Genomic DNA, 17,558 nt, shown 5'->3' with positions numbered 1-17,558 from the left:
ACATTATTAATCAAAATCTGGATTGTTGTGGATTATTTCCCCTAAAAGTGATAGGTCCCATCTTCTTAAATATTTACCAAAAATGGTATTTTGTTTAGAAGCTTTTCTTTTGGAAGTTAGTGCAGTCTTATTTCTTTTATCAGCTTAAGACAACAATAATTTTGTTTCTAGGTGTGCTTTTTTGTTTTGTTTTTTAAAGCATCTGTGCATTTTTGAGGTGAAAATTAAAAGTATTTATTACAGAGGTACTGATATAACCATAAGGAAAGAATATGGCATATAGCCTGTCATAAGACATAAAAATTCTAGAAATTTTCTCTCTGATCTGTAATATTTTTTTCTCTCAAGAAGATTTTTCTTTCTTTATGTTCTGTTACTTACTTTAAAAATCGTCTGAGTCATTTAAACTGATGTAGTTCTGATGGACAGCATAACGTTGCATGCAGCCTGTCTTTAATGCTATTTTGGATTCATCCTACTTAGTACAATAGAGATATGAAGGCTTGACCTTATGAAGATGGGGCTATTTTCTCATTATGATTTTAGAGATGCTTAAACAATTTTTCGCTGCTTTTTTTACAACCAAAATTACACAAGTATTGAGTTATGCTTTTCTAATAGACTTTTTTTCAGTATGAGTTTCTGTCATGTTACGAATATCTAGGATTGAAAGCTGTTGTCATCCAGAATCTTAACCAGCCACCTAGGAGGACAGAGCAGAATGACCAGTTTGGTGAAGGCCTCATTACTGCTGGGCCTTCGAGAAGAGCTGGTAGGAAGCTGGTCTTACCAAGGACTTTCAGCGGCTGACCCTGATTCCGCAGTGACAGCAGCTCCTATTGTACGGGGCTGTAAAATTATGTAGAAAGGAATGAGGGTAGTGCATGTATATTTTACCTGCTTAAAACAGGTTGGCAGTTTACTTCTAGGGTTTATTCTCTATACCAATTAATTTATAATTGATTCCACTTTGTCAATCACTGCTTTTTTTTCAGTGATAATTACAGGGAAGAGACCATGATTTTCTGAGTGTTGCAGTTTCTTTCTGTTATGATGTGAAATTGAATCCTCTGTCCTCTCAACCATCTTCCCTTCCTTTTCTCAGTTCTTCTTGTTTTTTGAACATTTCAATGAAGGAGCATTTGAACCATTTTGCTGAAACAAATTTCTATTTACCAATGCATGAAGAATACACATTCAGGGACTCAAAAGAGGTACAATTTTGAGAAATTGTAGCTGTTTATCCTAACAGTGTGATGAATTGGTGAAATCTAGCCTTTCCAGGATTAACTTGCAGCCCCTGAGATGTCATCCCTCTTCTAAAAAAATGTGCACTAAGGGTGCCGTGTTCAGTTGAAGGAGAGTCAGGCAGGCTTTCTGTCAAGAACAGATCACATATTTTTTTGTCACCTCCCTGCCTCCTTAGATTGTTGAGAGACATGCCATCTTGCAGCAGGAAGGAATTTGTTAGCAAACACTGACAAACATCTGGTTCCTTGTACTTGTATGTAGCTCACAGGTGCAGATCTTGAGAAATTTGAGATTTTATCAAATATGGCTTTCACTTTTAAAAATGTTCCTTCTAATTTGGGTTACTCTTTTTAGGTTAAAAAAGAATGTTTCTATGTTGCTTTGCTACTCCATAGATACAGGGCATATTAATCCTTTTGGATATCTCATTCCCTTTTAAGCTGACTGCGTTTGTAGATGTTTCAAAAAAGTTTTTTTTCCTGTGTCAAAGTGGGGAGGAATTGCTGACATACTGAGTGCCACAGCACTTGAAGCAAGTCTATTTCTACCTTGAATATCTCAGCTAAGGAAATTGCCAAAGTGATGCATTATTTTTGCTGCCTGACGCTAAGTGCACCTAACGGCTATGCTGAATGCTGCCTCCTCTGCCATTCGGCCACAGGCAGAGACTGGCATGGTCCCAACTGCTTTGTCCGCTGCCCTGTGCAGGGGCTGGTTTCAGCTCTGTGCAGCCTCCAAGCTTCAGGAGTGTAAGGATCAGTTGCTGAAGAGCAGGAGCCACAAGCATTTCTGGTGGTTTGTTGCAGGATGCATAAATCTTCCTATAGCTAAAGCAACATGTTCCTAAAAAATAAGTATCAGAAATATTTTGCATATATTTTCAGTCTAGAGATAAAAAAAATCTCCTACATATTGTTTAACAAGGTTCCACTAGTCTTGCTTAGTGATAAAATTTATTTTTCTTATCAAGCACCTTAAGAAAGGATGAAATGGAAATGGCCAAATGATTTTGATATATGCGGTTTATGTGGTGGATGAGTTAGTTACAGAACAATTATCGCTCTATTAGTAAAATATCAAGAATTGTCAGTTTAAAGAAAAACTGTAAAAGTTTAATAAAAAAATATGAAAACACAAATAGTAAAAGAAAATATAAAAGCATACATTTTAAAGCATTAATTGGTAGAGATGACAAAAATTCACAATACTCAACATCAGGAGAAATTGTTGAGCTGATTTCTCACCTATTGGGAACATTCACAGGGACAATGTTTTGGTATGGCTCTTTGCCTATATATTTTTACAATTTAAATTATAAATATACATTTTTTTGTCATGTCAATTAGTCTATTTCCACCTTATTTACCATGAGAAATTCCAAAGGAGGTTGATTCAGGATTGTTTAGTATGGCATTATTTATTTCACGTGACCATTGATGGAAAGCTTTCTTTGCCCTGTTTCCTGCCATGTGCAACGCACTGGATTCAGAGCTCATGCTTAGCTATGATGCAAGCCAAGTTACTGTGAGGGTCTCTGAAAGGACATTTCTTTTGCTGTGGACAGAATGAATGATCACGGATTCTAGAGGAACACTTTTTAGTTTCTTTAATCAAATTGTTAACATTGTGCATAGGGTCGTCCTGACAGTTCTGCAGATGAAGTCTTAACCACATGGCGGTTGTCCCCAGGGCTCAAATGGCTGCTTTGAGATCCTCCTAGAGGTCCTTATCTAGGACCAGCAGGGCCTAAAGGTTGGCTAGGCCTGGGGCTGCTGAGGAAACATTCAGTTTCCTTCTTTATTTTTGCTCCTCTACCACCTTTGTTAAAGCTTTGAGTTTCAGGAAAACAGCCTTGTCACTTCACTCCCTTTAGAAACCTGGAGCTGGAGCCTATGGGCCACATGCGAGATCGCAGTGTGCCCTCACGGCCACAGTGCTCTGTAATCATTAATGTGTCTCCATGTACAAGTGTCATCAGATGCTCAGAGTAGTGAGTGTGAGGAGCATACAGTTGTGTGGATTGTTTTTTCAAGAGGCAGCATTTGGTATCGGTGACCTTATAGACCCTTTGCATTAATTTACATATCAGCATCTGTTGACTAACTCCTAATACTCTTCCATGAATTTGGCTAATTAGTGCAGCTAACCACTGTTACAGCTAAACTCAGTATTAAAGGCATTACCCACAGGAAATATTGAGGTTTGTAAAAACAATGATAATGACCAATCAGCTCAGGCTGCACACCAATGCAGCTGTTCCTTAGCTCTGATTTCTTATGCTGGAGTGATAGCTCCCTTTGCACTCCAGTGAAATTATATCTTTCTAAGAGTCAGCTGTTCTAACTCTTATGCCCCCCCCCTCCCTGCCAAAAAAAAAGAGAGAAAAGAAAATAACAATTTTTTTAGATCTTTTACTTGGTAGGCACTATGATAATGCACATTTTTTTCTATTATTTAGTCCAAAGTCTACATATTTTGTGAATGTGGTTGATGAACAGAAAAACACATAGAAAAGGTCACACTGTAGATCGTGAAGATTGCCCACAGGGTTTGCAGTGTATACCTTGCATCACTGCATGCTGCAGCTCTGCATTGACCTTTCTTACCCTTTATCCTGGGAGTGACTAGGCCACACCTGGCCTCATTTGAGAATAGAAAGTTGGGAGGAGGCAGGCGGCTAAACCTGCACTGCCCCTTGCCTTGTGTTGGTCCCCATTTTATGAGTTCTACTTGGCAATATTGTTATCCTGGGCTTTATTTAAAATAACATACTGACTTCTGGTTTGTACATCTGAGTCTTAGTAGCATTTGGTGAAATTTTACTCCATTCAGAGATTGGGCAGGGATAGAAGAGATCTGTTCCTAAACAATAGAAGAGCCCTTGAAATTCATGCTACTCTTTGCACATTACCTTCAAATACTGAATTTAATAGATTTTAAAATATCCAAATCTGTACTTTTATTTTTGTTAATGTTAAACTGGACATCGATTTATACTAGATTCCAGTGTAGACCAGCATCTTAGACCAGTCCTCTTCCCCCTAAATCATAAGAGAAGAAATTGGGAAGAGTCTGCCTCTAAGATTTTTAACAAAATTATGTAGGAAAATATTTTAATTTTAGCAGATTACTCAGTCTCCCTCCCTCGCATCCTTCTCTCCTAATCCACCTATGGGAAAGCTATTTGAGAACATGGTCTAGAGAATAATGAAGCAGTTTTGCTGCTCTGTTTTGATCATGAAGGTAGGAGGTCCCCCTCCACCTAATTTATACATTAGGATCTTTGAGTCAGTTTTTTCATTGGCAATGTCATATTGTAAAAAATGAATAGCTTAAGATTCAGGAGACCTAGGTTCTCGCTAATCTCTTCTCCAGCGTTCCTGTATAACCGTGGAGAACTGCCTCTGTCCCTAAGCCAGTCCCTCTTGTGCATCACTCCTCTGAAATATACTACATCTGCGTCTTTTTATTAGTGTTAATTTTGTAATTTTGCAGTGTAACTGATGACTGTATTTTAGGTGTCTTGATGTCTCATATTTTATTCCTTTTGGCTTTCAAGATATGACATGAAGTTGTTAGGAATCCTTTTGTAATAAGAATGACTTCTAAATTATTCTGCCTGTGAACACTTTTTCCACTGCAGCTCCATGGCCTAGAACTTAGTTCTGTGAACCTGAATGTCAACAGTGGGGAAGTTGACATACTGCAGATGAACCCAGTTCTGTGCTAAAGAGCTCTTCTTTCCTCCACTATGCCCCCAGACATTGTATTATAAACCTTCACCAGACAACTTTTGTTGTGGACAGCAGCCACTCTTGGCCTTGACCTGAGGGAGTGCTGTATCTCAGAAGTTAGAGGGAGGGAAAGTTTCTAGTGCTACCATCCTGGCTCTGGGGTTAGATTCCAGAGTGGGTAGATTCTAGGGTGGGTAGATTTTGGTGTGACTGCTGTGTTTCAGTTACAAAGTGGCCAGATAATTTCCAAACTCTATTGTGAATGTTGTTTCCAAAAAAAATATGTGGCTGTCAACCAACTCATAAACAAGGTGGTACTTTTGTTACTTGAAGTAGTCTACTTGGCATAATATTTAAGTTTCTGTGTTTTACCTTATTCAGTCTCTCCCAACATTGGAGTGATAGTTCAAAATTATGAATGTTAGTGAAATCTAGAATGAATCACCAGTATCTTAATTTACTATAATTGTCCTGCCATGGTTGAGGTGCCTGTGAGTTGTTTTCACTCATAAAATTGAGATACCAAATAAATACATACTCACCAATGCTCCAACAACTGGGCGTCCCACAATTAAATTCAATTCTGTGCTAACAATCCAGAGCTAGCTCAGAGCCCACAGGTAAAGGGCTGAGTTCCACCAAACTTTTCCAACTTCAGATGCTAGTCACCACCCCTGGTTGCCACCTGTACTCACCAACCAGCTATAAATCTTTGGTTCCTATAACCCCCTCCTTAGGTTCAAAAATTTGCTAGATTGGCTCACAGAACTCAGGAAAGTACTTTACTTACTATTACTGGTATGTTATAAGGATACATCCCAAGAGCAGCCAAATGGAAGAGATGCACAAGGAGATGTGTGGGTAGGTTGTAGAGGTGAGGAATGGATCCTTTCAGGGCTTGTTACTCTCCCAACACCTGGATGTGTTCACCAACCTGAAAGTTCTCTGAACCCCATTGTTTAGGAATTTTTTAATGGAGATTTTGTTACATAGGCATGATTACAACAAATATAGGGATATTTTGAGTTAGAAAAAATTTAGAAATGTGGCATCAAAGAAATTTAATGTTCATTAACAGGCCCCTTGGGGGCCTCCATATTCTCCCAGAGAGATGTTTCTCTATTCTATTCCGATGAGCTAGTTAGATTTGAGTAGTTAGAATATTTGAATATGCTTTGTAACTTTTTAAAAGACTGTATAAATGTTAGTATTATTATAGGAGATATTAAGTGAGTACTTGTTGATTGATAAACTTATTCCACATATTTTTTGGGGCTGTTATTTCTACTGGAATGAAGTTTTCAGGTTTATTCTTAGGTGGTCTTTGGATAAAAGATTTAATTTTCTTATTTTACTTGGCTGAATTAATTATAGTCTTTTTCATTTAAATGTTGCCTTTTTCAAAGTGTATTTATTAGACTAATAAGTTTAGTTTTAAACTGCTTTGTCTTTAGGTACCCATAAAGAGAGATTAGCCAGAACCATGTTTGGTATATTTTGGGAGCATTCAGATGTCAAGCTTCCCCCCGTGTCCAGACTTCTATGTTATACCTGTGATACCTCTTAGGGTTCCCTAGCCAAAGAGAAGGGCTTGAAAATAGTGTTCTCCTTGTGGCTGGAATTTCTTTTTATCTGAACCTGAAGGTTAACTTTACTGACATTCATTCATCTCTATTTCATTTTGGAATATTAGGCCCAGTAGTAGAATAGCAAAGGTTATATACAAGGAAGGACATATATAAGGGAGAACTGGGGATTAGCTGGCCTAGGACTCACATTAGTTTTTACTGAGTCATGGCAGGGTTAAGTCTAAACAAAATGTGAGATCAATATTAACAGAATTGGACCATGAAACAGTATGGGGAATATTCCAAAATGGTCAAAGCATATTGTGGAAAACAGTTGCTGCTGCTTCTTAGGGCCTAGTACCACTCCTTTATAGTTACTGGTCATAGAGGGGGTATTACTCTGAACCCACTGTTCAACATCATGCATGCAATTTATGAGGATGTATGTGTGAGGATGGATGCATGTTTTAGTGCAAATTATCTGCAATTGTTTTAGTCCTTGTGTACTAGTGACTTTAAATACTACATTATATCACTCAGTGATCATGGAAACTCTGTGAAATGGGTAATTTTTTATCCCTATTTTTCACAACAGAAACTAAAATCCTGAGAGGTAACACGATTTACTCAGGCTTATGGTTAGATTCAGAAAGTACTGGAGCCAGGATTCAAACCCAGGACTATGTCAGTCTGATGACCTGTGACAGATACTGAGCACCTACTGTGTAGCAAGCCTGGGCCAGGCACCAGAAATGCAAAGACTGCTTTCACCTCAAGGAAGATAATGTATCATCTTCATTGGAATGTTAAGGAGCTTCCAAAGTGACTTAATTAAAAGCACTGCATAAATGCATGATATTATATTAGGTTGGCAGTGGTTTCTTGCCAATATATGAAGTGCCAAGAATCAATAGGAAGAAGTGTATAGTTATAAAAAAGAAATGAGCAGAGCCATAGAAAGGCTAATTGAAAGCATAGAATGTTAAGAAACTTACAGATTTATTTGTGTGAAGTTTGGAAGGTGCTACTCTAGCAGTTTCTGGCTGGTTTTGATTATTGCTGATACACCTAAAGTAGCTGAACTACTCAGATTAACTCAATTTGCTTTATTTAAATCATGCTCTTTCAGAGAACTCTACTTTTAATGTGTCTGAAGGTATACACCTGTGCTATGTTGGGTAGAGAAAATGAAGAAAGCAGGCGTACCATGATGTGGTTTCAACAGTGTTGATTAGGACATTGCCCATGATACTGTGCTAGAGCAGTGAGTGACAATATGTGAAGGGCAAGTAGGGAAATGCTCATATTTGGAAAGATTATTAGAATCAAGACAAGGGGCGACCTGTATTAAAAACATAGTGGCTTAATATTAAGGAATATTTAAGAGCAGATGTTACAAATTTTGCTTTTATTTAGCAAAATGAATAATTCTCAGTTGACCCAGCTGTTAGGTTTATAGGCAAAATCAAGAATGTTACATTAATATCGAGTTTCTTATATAACTGCTTGAATTTATCCAAAATATTTTTGTATTGGTAACTTGTAAATTGTACCATTTTTGAATTATCTAGGCATTTTTCATCACCAAGTACATTTTTACTGTTTTGATGGAATTATGTTGGTGAAATTAGAGAAAACTAAAAGATGTGCTTGGGAGCAGTCAATATTTAAGTGATACTGTGTATTTTGGTATTACTTGAAATAGGTGGGAACGGGAGAGAAAGAAATTTGTGTGTAGAATTTACGCATTGTAAACCATGCACTCTCCTAGATTATATATTTTTTCAATCTCATTTCATTGGTATAGCATTTACAACCAACCATTTTGATTTTTGCAGATGAGAAAATTGTAGTTTTAAGAGATTAAATGACTTGCTAGTTAAGATGGAATTGGAATTTGAATCCAGGACTTTATTTTTCAAAAACTTGGTTTTTGCTGGTGTATGCTGCTCTCTCTGGTTTGAAGTGACCGAGTTGCAGTTATCAGTAAGATTATAAAACATGAAGTGGTAAAGCCATAGTGTTGTTTTTGATTTAGAGTACCATGATTACATTAAGTAGATATTTTTTTTTTTCAAGATAGTCCTATAGTGAATCTAGAAAATATGTAAGGAAAGTCCTGTCTGGCTAGGTGTTGAGCTTTTTGTTTTATTTTGTTTTGTTTTTAGGGATGTATATAATCACCTAGAGCAGAAGAGGGTACCTTTCTTAATTGCTGGTCTCTGTTTGTAATTGGTTTTTAGAAATTCTTTTTGGCAACTGTTACCTGTGAAACTCATTTGTGTGTTGTTCTTCTCTTGTCTGACTGGCCTATTTATAGTTTGAACAATCAGTAGACAGGTATCAGACCAACAACTTAGCACATAAATATCTGGGTTTTGACTTTGAACTCAAGGTTTGCTCATCTTATTTGTATGTATACCATCTGCTGTATCTTCCCTGTGCCTTTCTGGACTCATCATTGAACATACAGGTGGAGCCTCACTTCTTCTGTGAGTGCATTCCCAGTCATTCTCCTATTCGCTGCTCTTCCTGTACCTCTGCAGGACTTATGACTATTCTATAAATCATATGTTCTTTTATAATTGTATTTCTGTGTTTCACTGTGAATACCCTGATGCCCCAGCTTCATATTATTAAACTCTTTGGTGTCTTGAATGGTGAATTAAACACCAGTATTTTGCACAAAGGAGGACTTAAATCTTGTTGTTATTTAGTGTAACTTTATCTTAGTCAAGTTCTCTGGCAGTATAGAGGTAACATGGTTTGATCATACGTGGTATTGCAAAGAGTGACTCTCATGCATTCTTGGTGGGACTCAGTGGGATTTGAAACTAGTATATTCCAGCTTGGGAGATCCATTTGGTCATGTGTGTTCAAATTTAAAATGTGTAAACCATTTGACGTTGCAATTCAATTTTTAGGAGTTTATCCTGAAAATGCTGGTATGTGTATACAAACTTAAGTATACAAGGTGTTCTTTATAGATTTATTCATTTAAACAAAATATTGGAAAATGTTTAAATATTCATCAATAGGGAAATGGCTAAATGCATTGTGGGGCTTTCATGTGATGGAATACTCTGCACCATTTAAAAGAATGAGGTAGATCTCTATGTTCTCCTGGACTTCTGTGGAATACCATCAATATAAATTCTTAACTGAGAAGAGTAATGTAAAGAATGTTGTGCTAACATTTGTATTAAAATTAAATTTGTCAGAGAGGGGTATGAGTGTATATGTTTGTGTGTATGTGCACACATAAAATTGTGTAGCATAGTATAGAAACATGTCTATAGGAAGGTACAGAAGTCAATGGAAATTTACTTTTTACTGTTTACCTTTTTATAACATTTGAATTTTATTACCATATACATGATTTATCTATGAAAAATATTAGATTAACTTTTAAAAGTCTGAAAGTACAGATTTAAAATTCTCAAATCAATTGACTTAGCAATATTAGATGAGATAATGTGTGTAAAGAGCTTAGCAAAGTTCCAGATATAATAATGAGTATTTAGTAAATTATGTGAGTGGTGGTCATTGTGGAGATATAGTGGAGTAGTAATGATGATGTCAGAACTTTACGTAGAACAACCCCTGATGGCAGAGAATAATAGTAAATGTTCCTTCCCCTATCTTACCCTAAACTGGGAGATCTGAATAATCTTGAAGAGGTGCTGTAAAGTGTGATGAAGTAGTTTGTAGTTCTGATGATTTGGTTTAAAAATTATGAGGTTTTCATTCTTGTCTATAATATTTCTCTGTTTTTTAACATAAAATAATTGTGAATCACTTAATATCAGGAAAATAATTAAAAAGCTAATGTATCTCCCCAGGGGAAAAGAAATTAAACAAAATTTGCAGTGGTGACAGATGAGCCATGTTTATCTTTTGGTGATGTGGAATCTTTGTCCATTGTCACCTAGCTCAGGTGTATACCAGCCATATTTCAAGAAGCAAGACTTTTTACCTATAAATTAAGGTTAGAATCTAATATTGTCTTTTGATAATTTCTATGGTGATTTAATGATTTCAGTGAAATTGATGGAACTAAATTTGTCTTCTAAGTCATGTGAGCATCTGTTGTCATTTGATTTATGAGAGCATTAGTAACTATGTGTGACTATGCCCTAATATTGTGTAGTTGCCTGAAATTCGTACTTCAAAATCAGTGTCTTCTCACTTCAGGGATTTTTATTGCTTTAAGTGACTCAGGCATTTGCAAATTCCTTGTCAATTTCAGTTCTGCCCCCATCTAATCCTTTGAGATGACCTAGGCCAGAAAGAGGAACAGGGCTCTTCTGGAAACTATAAAGATGGAAAGTAGGAATAACAAATGAGGAAATAATTGGGAAAGATCTAAGGTTAACCAGCAGGGTGACCATGTGCAGATGCTCTGTATCGATGTTTTTGCTTCAGGGTATTGAAGCTTTCTGGCTTGATGGACTATCCATAAAACTATTAATAGATATGGTTTTAATCTTTCTGTTTTGTACTTAAATACTGATATTTTTTTGACCAACATTGAGATCTAGAATTAATTAAATGCACAGATGTCATACAGTTAGAAATGGTTTAAAACACTGTCTCTTCTGAACACAATTTCTTAGGTGAAAATTAACACATTACTAAGCAATTTACTAGTAATTTTAATGTAAGTCATTTTTCTTTAATATTTTAGCAATTGGATGATTCAATGTGTAAAAGTATCATGAATGAGTTTTTCACCATTATTTCTGGAGATGTAAGTTTTTGGAGAAATTGAGTGACTAGTAATCAAAGAATATAGGATATTTAGCAAAGTAGAATGTAAAAAAAGTTTAACATTTAATATGGAAACATAGACCTCACTTTTATTTAGTCGTATTGTCAAATAATAAGTGGTAGTACTTATATGTATACTCACATGTAGTAGATAGTGGATACCTACACACTTATCTCCATTTTTTTTTATACCTATGGGGCAGATGTTTTGCCTTTTACAGGGAAGAGAGAGGCAGGAAATTTTATTGTTTAGACTGTGCTCCACCTGAGAACTGCTGCCTCCACTTGCTTAATGTCTTTTCAGTGCAAACTCAGTGAAACGGTGGATGTTTTTCCAGCACAGAGCTCTTATAAGACTTAATATGAAAAATTACAGAGTCAGAAATGTAGTTGAACCATTACTTTTAAGCTTTTTTTTTTTTTTCCCTTATCCTGTTTCATTTCTATTTTATCATATCCTATCTCCTTTGGGATTAAAACAAACCAAAAAGTAAGGTGGTTTTTTGGTAAGGAAACTCAGAGTGGAAGGGAAAAAAAATTAGTTCTAAATATATCATTCTAGAGTTATAAAATAAGAGAGCCTTTTCCTTTAGAAGTACAAAGACATGTCAGTCTGATGGTTTTTAAAAGTCTCATAGACTATATTTAATAGCCGTGTAACTGGAAGCTGTGAGTCTTATCAAAGTGTTTCTAAAACCAAAGATATTTCTCTACATATATGGAATCTTATAAATCTGTAAGCAAATAAACTGTTCCCAAAAGCCCAGATTTGTTTTTGAAATAAAAATGTACGCTTATGTTTTCCAGATCTCTATTTAAAATGACACAAAGAACTATTTATATGGTATAGGACATTGAAAACAATATTAGCATATCAATGAGCTGATGTTCTGTCTCAGAGCTCAAGTTAACTTAGTGGCTGACTCCATCATTCACTGCAGAAAACTTTCCCATTTACTTTTTTAAACTTTCACATTTTTTGGTGTTTGTAAACATTAAAAGTTAAATTTTCATGTGATCAAATTTGCGTATTTTTAAAATTTACTTCATTTAATTCTTTTATAGAACAGTCATTTCTAACTCAAATTCAGTTATAGAATTATCAATATTTGTTCTGTTTTGTTGTTGTTTGTTTTCTTTTTAAACATAGAACTTGACACAGTCTATTTTGTCTTTTTTGGCACATGGCATGAAGTGAAGATGAGTTCATTTTTCTGCTAAATATTTACACAATTTAGTAACACTTTCTTATATAATCTATTTCTATATTGGTTCGTGAGAATTTATATTGTTTTAAAATATCTCAGAATCTATTTGTTGTTTCAGTTCTTGTGCCAATTTTCATTATTGTTGCTTTCTTCTTAGTGTTTTTCAAAAAATTCGTAGCTTCTATTACTTGTTTAATTTTTTGGATGAACTGGGGATTGTTTTTTAAATTCTTCTCCTAATCTTTTACCTCTTCCTGTAGAAATTTTCATTGGGAATTAAATTAAAATAATTTGGGTAGAGCCGGCATTTTATACTATTCAATTTTCCCATATAAAGTTTATCTTTTTCTATTTATTCTGATTTTCTTTCATGGTTCTTAATAAATTTTTGTAATTTACTTCAAATAGATTCCTTCATTATATCTATTATTATAAAAGATGCTTTTTTAAATATAACTTTATTTCTTGTTGGTTATTGCTAGTATTGAAAAATGCTGTTAATTTTAAAAACTTAAACTTATTCTTTTCACCGAACTATTGTTTGTTCTAGATAGGTTATCAGTTTGATTTGTTTTAGATTTCAGTATAGAAAATTATGTTGTGGACAGTAAATACTTTGTTTTCTTCTTTCTAGTAGCCATGTTCCCTTAATTTCTCTCTCGTGCTTGCATACTGGCTGAAGTCCTAAACATTTTTTAAAATATTGGTTGTAAAAAAAATATATATTGGTTATAAAGTATTCGGTGTTGGAAATGATTTGTAACTTACCTAGAGACTGCAGGTCACTTTTTACCACAAAAAACGTTTTTGAGAAATTGTGAAATTTCCTTGGTAATGAATCAATGATTTCTATTCATATTTTAGGGAAAATTTATTTAAAGATTGACCTTGAAAATTTTTTGAAGCAGATTTTTAAATTGATTATCGTATGTTTTTATCCTTTTTCTTTTTTTAGGTGGAAACTCATTGATATTGGGAAAGAGAAATTCAGAGTTAGAAATACTGGGTTCAGTGGTTCTAAAGTAAAAACCAACTTTAAAAAAAATTATTTTTCAATTAGAGTATATCCAATATTATTTTATATTAGTTTCAGGTATACAGCATAGTGGTTAGATCTTTATATAATTTACAAAGTGATGCCCACAACCAGTCTAGTACTCACTTGGTGCTATATATCGTTATTACAATATTATTGGCTATATTTCCTATGCAGTACTTCACATTCAAGGTCTTTTATGTTTCCATATAAATTTTAGGATTATTTGTTCTAGCTCTGTGAAAAATGCCATTGGTATTTTGATGGTGATTGCATCAAATCTATAGACTGCTTTGGGTAGTATGGACATGTTAATGATGTTAATTCTTTCTATCCATGAGCACTGTGTATGTTTGTTTCCATTTATTTGTATCTTCTTGAATTTCTTTCTTCAGTGACTTCTAATTTTCTCAGTACAGGTCTTTTACCTCCTTGGTTAAATTTATTTTTAGGTTTTTGTTTGTTTGTTTGTGTTTTGATGCACTTGTAAATGGGAATGAATTCTTTTTTTTCTGATAGTTCATTATTTGTGTATAGAAATGCAACTGATTTCTGAATATTAATTTCATATCTTGTTACTTTACTGAATTCTTTTTATCAGTTCTAACAGTTTTTTGATAGAATCTTTAGGATTCTATGTATAGTATTGTGTCATCTGCAAATAATGGCAGTTTTACTTCTTTCTTTCCAATTTAGATGCCTTTTATTTCTCTACTTTGTCTGATTGCAGTAGCTAGGACTTTCAACACCATTGAATAAAAGTAGTGAAAGTGGGCATCCTGTCTTGTTCCTAATCTTGTAGCTTTTAGCTTTTTCTCATTGAGTTTGATGTTAATTGTGTGTTTGTCATATATGGCCTTTAAGATGTTGAAGTATGTTCCATCTATCCTCACTTTGCTGAGAGTTTTTAATCATAAATGGATGTTGGATTTTGTCATATGCTTTTTCTGCTAGTATTGTTAAGATTATGTGATTTTTATCTTTCAGTTTTTTAATGTAGTGTGTCACATTAACCCATTTCCCGTGTACCCCAAGAATACTTGCTGGCACTCGCAGTTGCAGCAGTAACTTCCGAGATAACTCGTAGATTGCAGTCCTAACCTTATACCCAAAGTTTGCCACAAATATCTCACTTTTATTATTTTCACATTGCTTGTCTATCAATAGTCTTTGGAAACAAATGACATCGTTTTATTTACATGGACCCTGTCTGGGGATTGTCCTGTGGGAGGGGAGGGCCTTTGTCTCTTTCGTTGTCTAACCTACAGATTCTCATTCTTCTCCTAAGACTGTGGTGTTACTTTTACTTACACTTTAAGAGTTTTAAAATGAAATTCACCTCCCCAGTCCCTTTAAACAAGTAAGAAATAATCGAATAGCTCAAATCAACTAAAATGTTGAAGTGGTCCTCACGCATGATAATTGATGGGTAGGAATGAGTATTGCTCTGTTCTGAACTGTCCTCCACCTTTGCTGTGAGAAACATGACAGCTCTGACCTTCCATGCCTCCTTCGCCGAGATCTCACTATTCATTTCTAAGGTATATGGTCACCTAAGTGGGTGACTAGATTTCAGTTCACCAAACATCACAGAAGCCACTACATTTTGTGTGGTGCTTTTAAAGCATGTGGCCAACAGGTCCAATTTATAAGCAGACGATTCTGAGAGGCCAGCGCAGATGCTTCCTGTGGAAAGACGGGCTATTATTGTGGGCAAGGGCTTCATTTTCTATGGGGACTCTTTGCTCCCTAGTCCCATTGCTACGAAGGAGTGAGACGTGGAGATAGAAGCGGAAAGGGGTTTAAGAGACATCACAGGCCCAGAGAAGAAATAACAAGGATTTCTAACACATGAAACTGACCCGAAGGAGGGCCTTGAGGTGGATAGCAAATCTTTTTATGTTCAGGATAGCTGCCTGACCTTCTCCCTATGTCTCGATTAACCTATGGTGTCCTCTTAAATACACTCTACTTTCCTATTCTGCTGGACTGAAAGGCCAGGTATTGGCAATTGAGCTAGTGTTTAGGGAGGAGGAACTATTGTTACAGTGAGAGGACACAGAAGCAGTGCATCTCCTGGAAGCCTCCATCTGTATGAAAGAACATGCTGCACTAAATGGTACACTTTGCTCATCCATTAGAAGCAGTGCAATGATGTCTGGATAACTGAAATTTATCCATTATCCAATTAAGTGGAAAAACTGGGCTTCGGAATTAGATCTAGGCTTCTGATACTTAAATTAACATTGCCACTTTTTTTTTTTTTTTTGCTGTGTCACTGTAAAGCCTCATTCTTTTCCCTATAAAATAAAAATTTTGAATTGATGACTAAATGAGATAATATATGTGAAATGCTCAGTCAGTGACTTAAGAAATAATAATGATAATGCCATTATTTTTATTATTCATCTGTTCTTTACTATTTTTGTTATTCAACTTTTCTAACATCTTTGCAAGAGGTGTTAGTAAAAAAAATAAGCCGCTTTTGGAGATACTCTTTTTTGTTCTGTTATAAAGGTGAAAAATCTTAAAGGCAAGCTGTTTTTTTGATATTTGAAAAATATCAGAAAGGCCCGGTACTGCATAGATTGTAAAACTGGTAGCTTGCCAGAGTATGTTTGCCCAGTGTGTGTTACCTGCTCCCAGCTAAATTAAATCAAGAGAGGCATTTGACTACCAAAAGATCAACTCCAAGTTTCCTTTAAATAGCACTCTACCCACAGCTTCTCAGACACGCACACATAAAAGAGGTCTGTGCTCTTTGTTCAGAATAGGTAAATAGATATTAAGAGAGGGGACTAATTTCAGCTTAGTGTTTGAATTATGTGTTTGACAATAGCAGATAATTAAATGCCGTAAAGTGGCACAAGAAAGTGGCTTGAACTTTAAGAATGTTCCTTTTTCTACATTTTCCCACTTCATCCTGAGATTTTCACATTTATATTAATTATCTTCATGGCTCAGCTTAGGTGATACAATCGAATCTGAATTTCAAATAAATGTCAAAATTAGAAAATAGTCCTGTAATCTTTCATAGGCAGCTATAAAGAAAATGGACTTTCTGTTTTTGGAACATTTTGTCATCTGAAGCACAGACCTTATTTTTCAAATACACTGTCACTAAAATAACTAGAAAATCTCATTAAGGACTCTTCAGGGGTGCTGGGGATTGTGGCAGCAAGAAGAGCAAACGGCGGACTGACAAGCCTGGGCCCAGTCCACCTTGTGCCGACTCCTGGCGGTGACCTGTCACCTGGAAATCTCTTTCTTAGCTGGACCCAAGTTTCTCATCTGGAAAATCAGTATATTAAACCAGTTGATCTTTGGTGTCTTTTCCAGTATTCTGCTTTTATGAGTATACATAAGATGCACTACTACATATTTTACTCAACCATTCCTGAAAAAGACATGATTATTTTGTTACTCACTGAGGCTCATGGTACTTGTGTGGATAAAATTCATTATCACCTCTAGTGATGGCTTTCTGTTTTGTGCGTGTGTGTGTTTCTTTGCATCATTGGAGCTCTTAAAAATTATTTTGCCTGAAATGCCAGTTTATAAAAGTAGAACTGCTGTGGTGTCATTAGGGCCTCTGCTCCACTTTCTTATCTAATTTTTACCCCCTGAGCATTTCCTGAGCCACTTCCATAGAGCCCTAGGATTTGAAAACTAGAAATATAGGGTAACATCCATACTCTTAAATGTACCTTGGATTCTTGATCCAATCCCATTCTTTCCTCCCTCTTTTTCTTTTATGAAAAATTTAAATAGTACAATTTGAAAATTTTTTACAGTAAACCTCCAAATAGTCACCACCTGGATTCTTATTAGTAACATGTTAGTATATGCTTACTTTGTCACATATCTATCTGTCCTTTTTTCTTTTTGGGTAGATTTCAAAGTAAGTTGCAGACTTTCCCTAAATGCATATAGTTAATACATTTTTTAAGGTAAAATTTACATACAGTGAAATGCGCAGATTTTAAGTATA

General features: G+C 35.3%; 1 protein-coding gene across 6 annotated transcripts in view; it reads left to right on the top strand.

The window, feature by feature from the left end:
• Positions 1-17,558, top strand: part of FARS2 (phenylalanyl-tRNA synthetase 2, mitochondrial) — a 442,133-nt gene that overhangs the window by 56,143 nt on the left and 368,432 nt on the right. The window lies entirely within an intron of this gene.

This window comes from Rousettus aegyptiacus, unplaced genomic scaffold (genome assembly GCF_014176215.1).
Source record: "Rousettus aegyptiacus isolate mRouAeg1 unplaced genomic scaffold, mRouAeg1.p scaffold_m13_p_1, whole genome shotgun sequence".
Taxonomy (NCBI): Eukaryota; Metazoa; Chordata; class Mammalia; order Chiroptera; family Pteropodidae; genus Rousettus; species Rousettus aegyptiacus.
The sequence above is the reverse complement of the archived record's forward strand: the minus strand, read 5'-3'. Positions and strand labels throughout refer to the sequence as shown.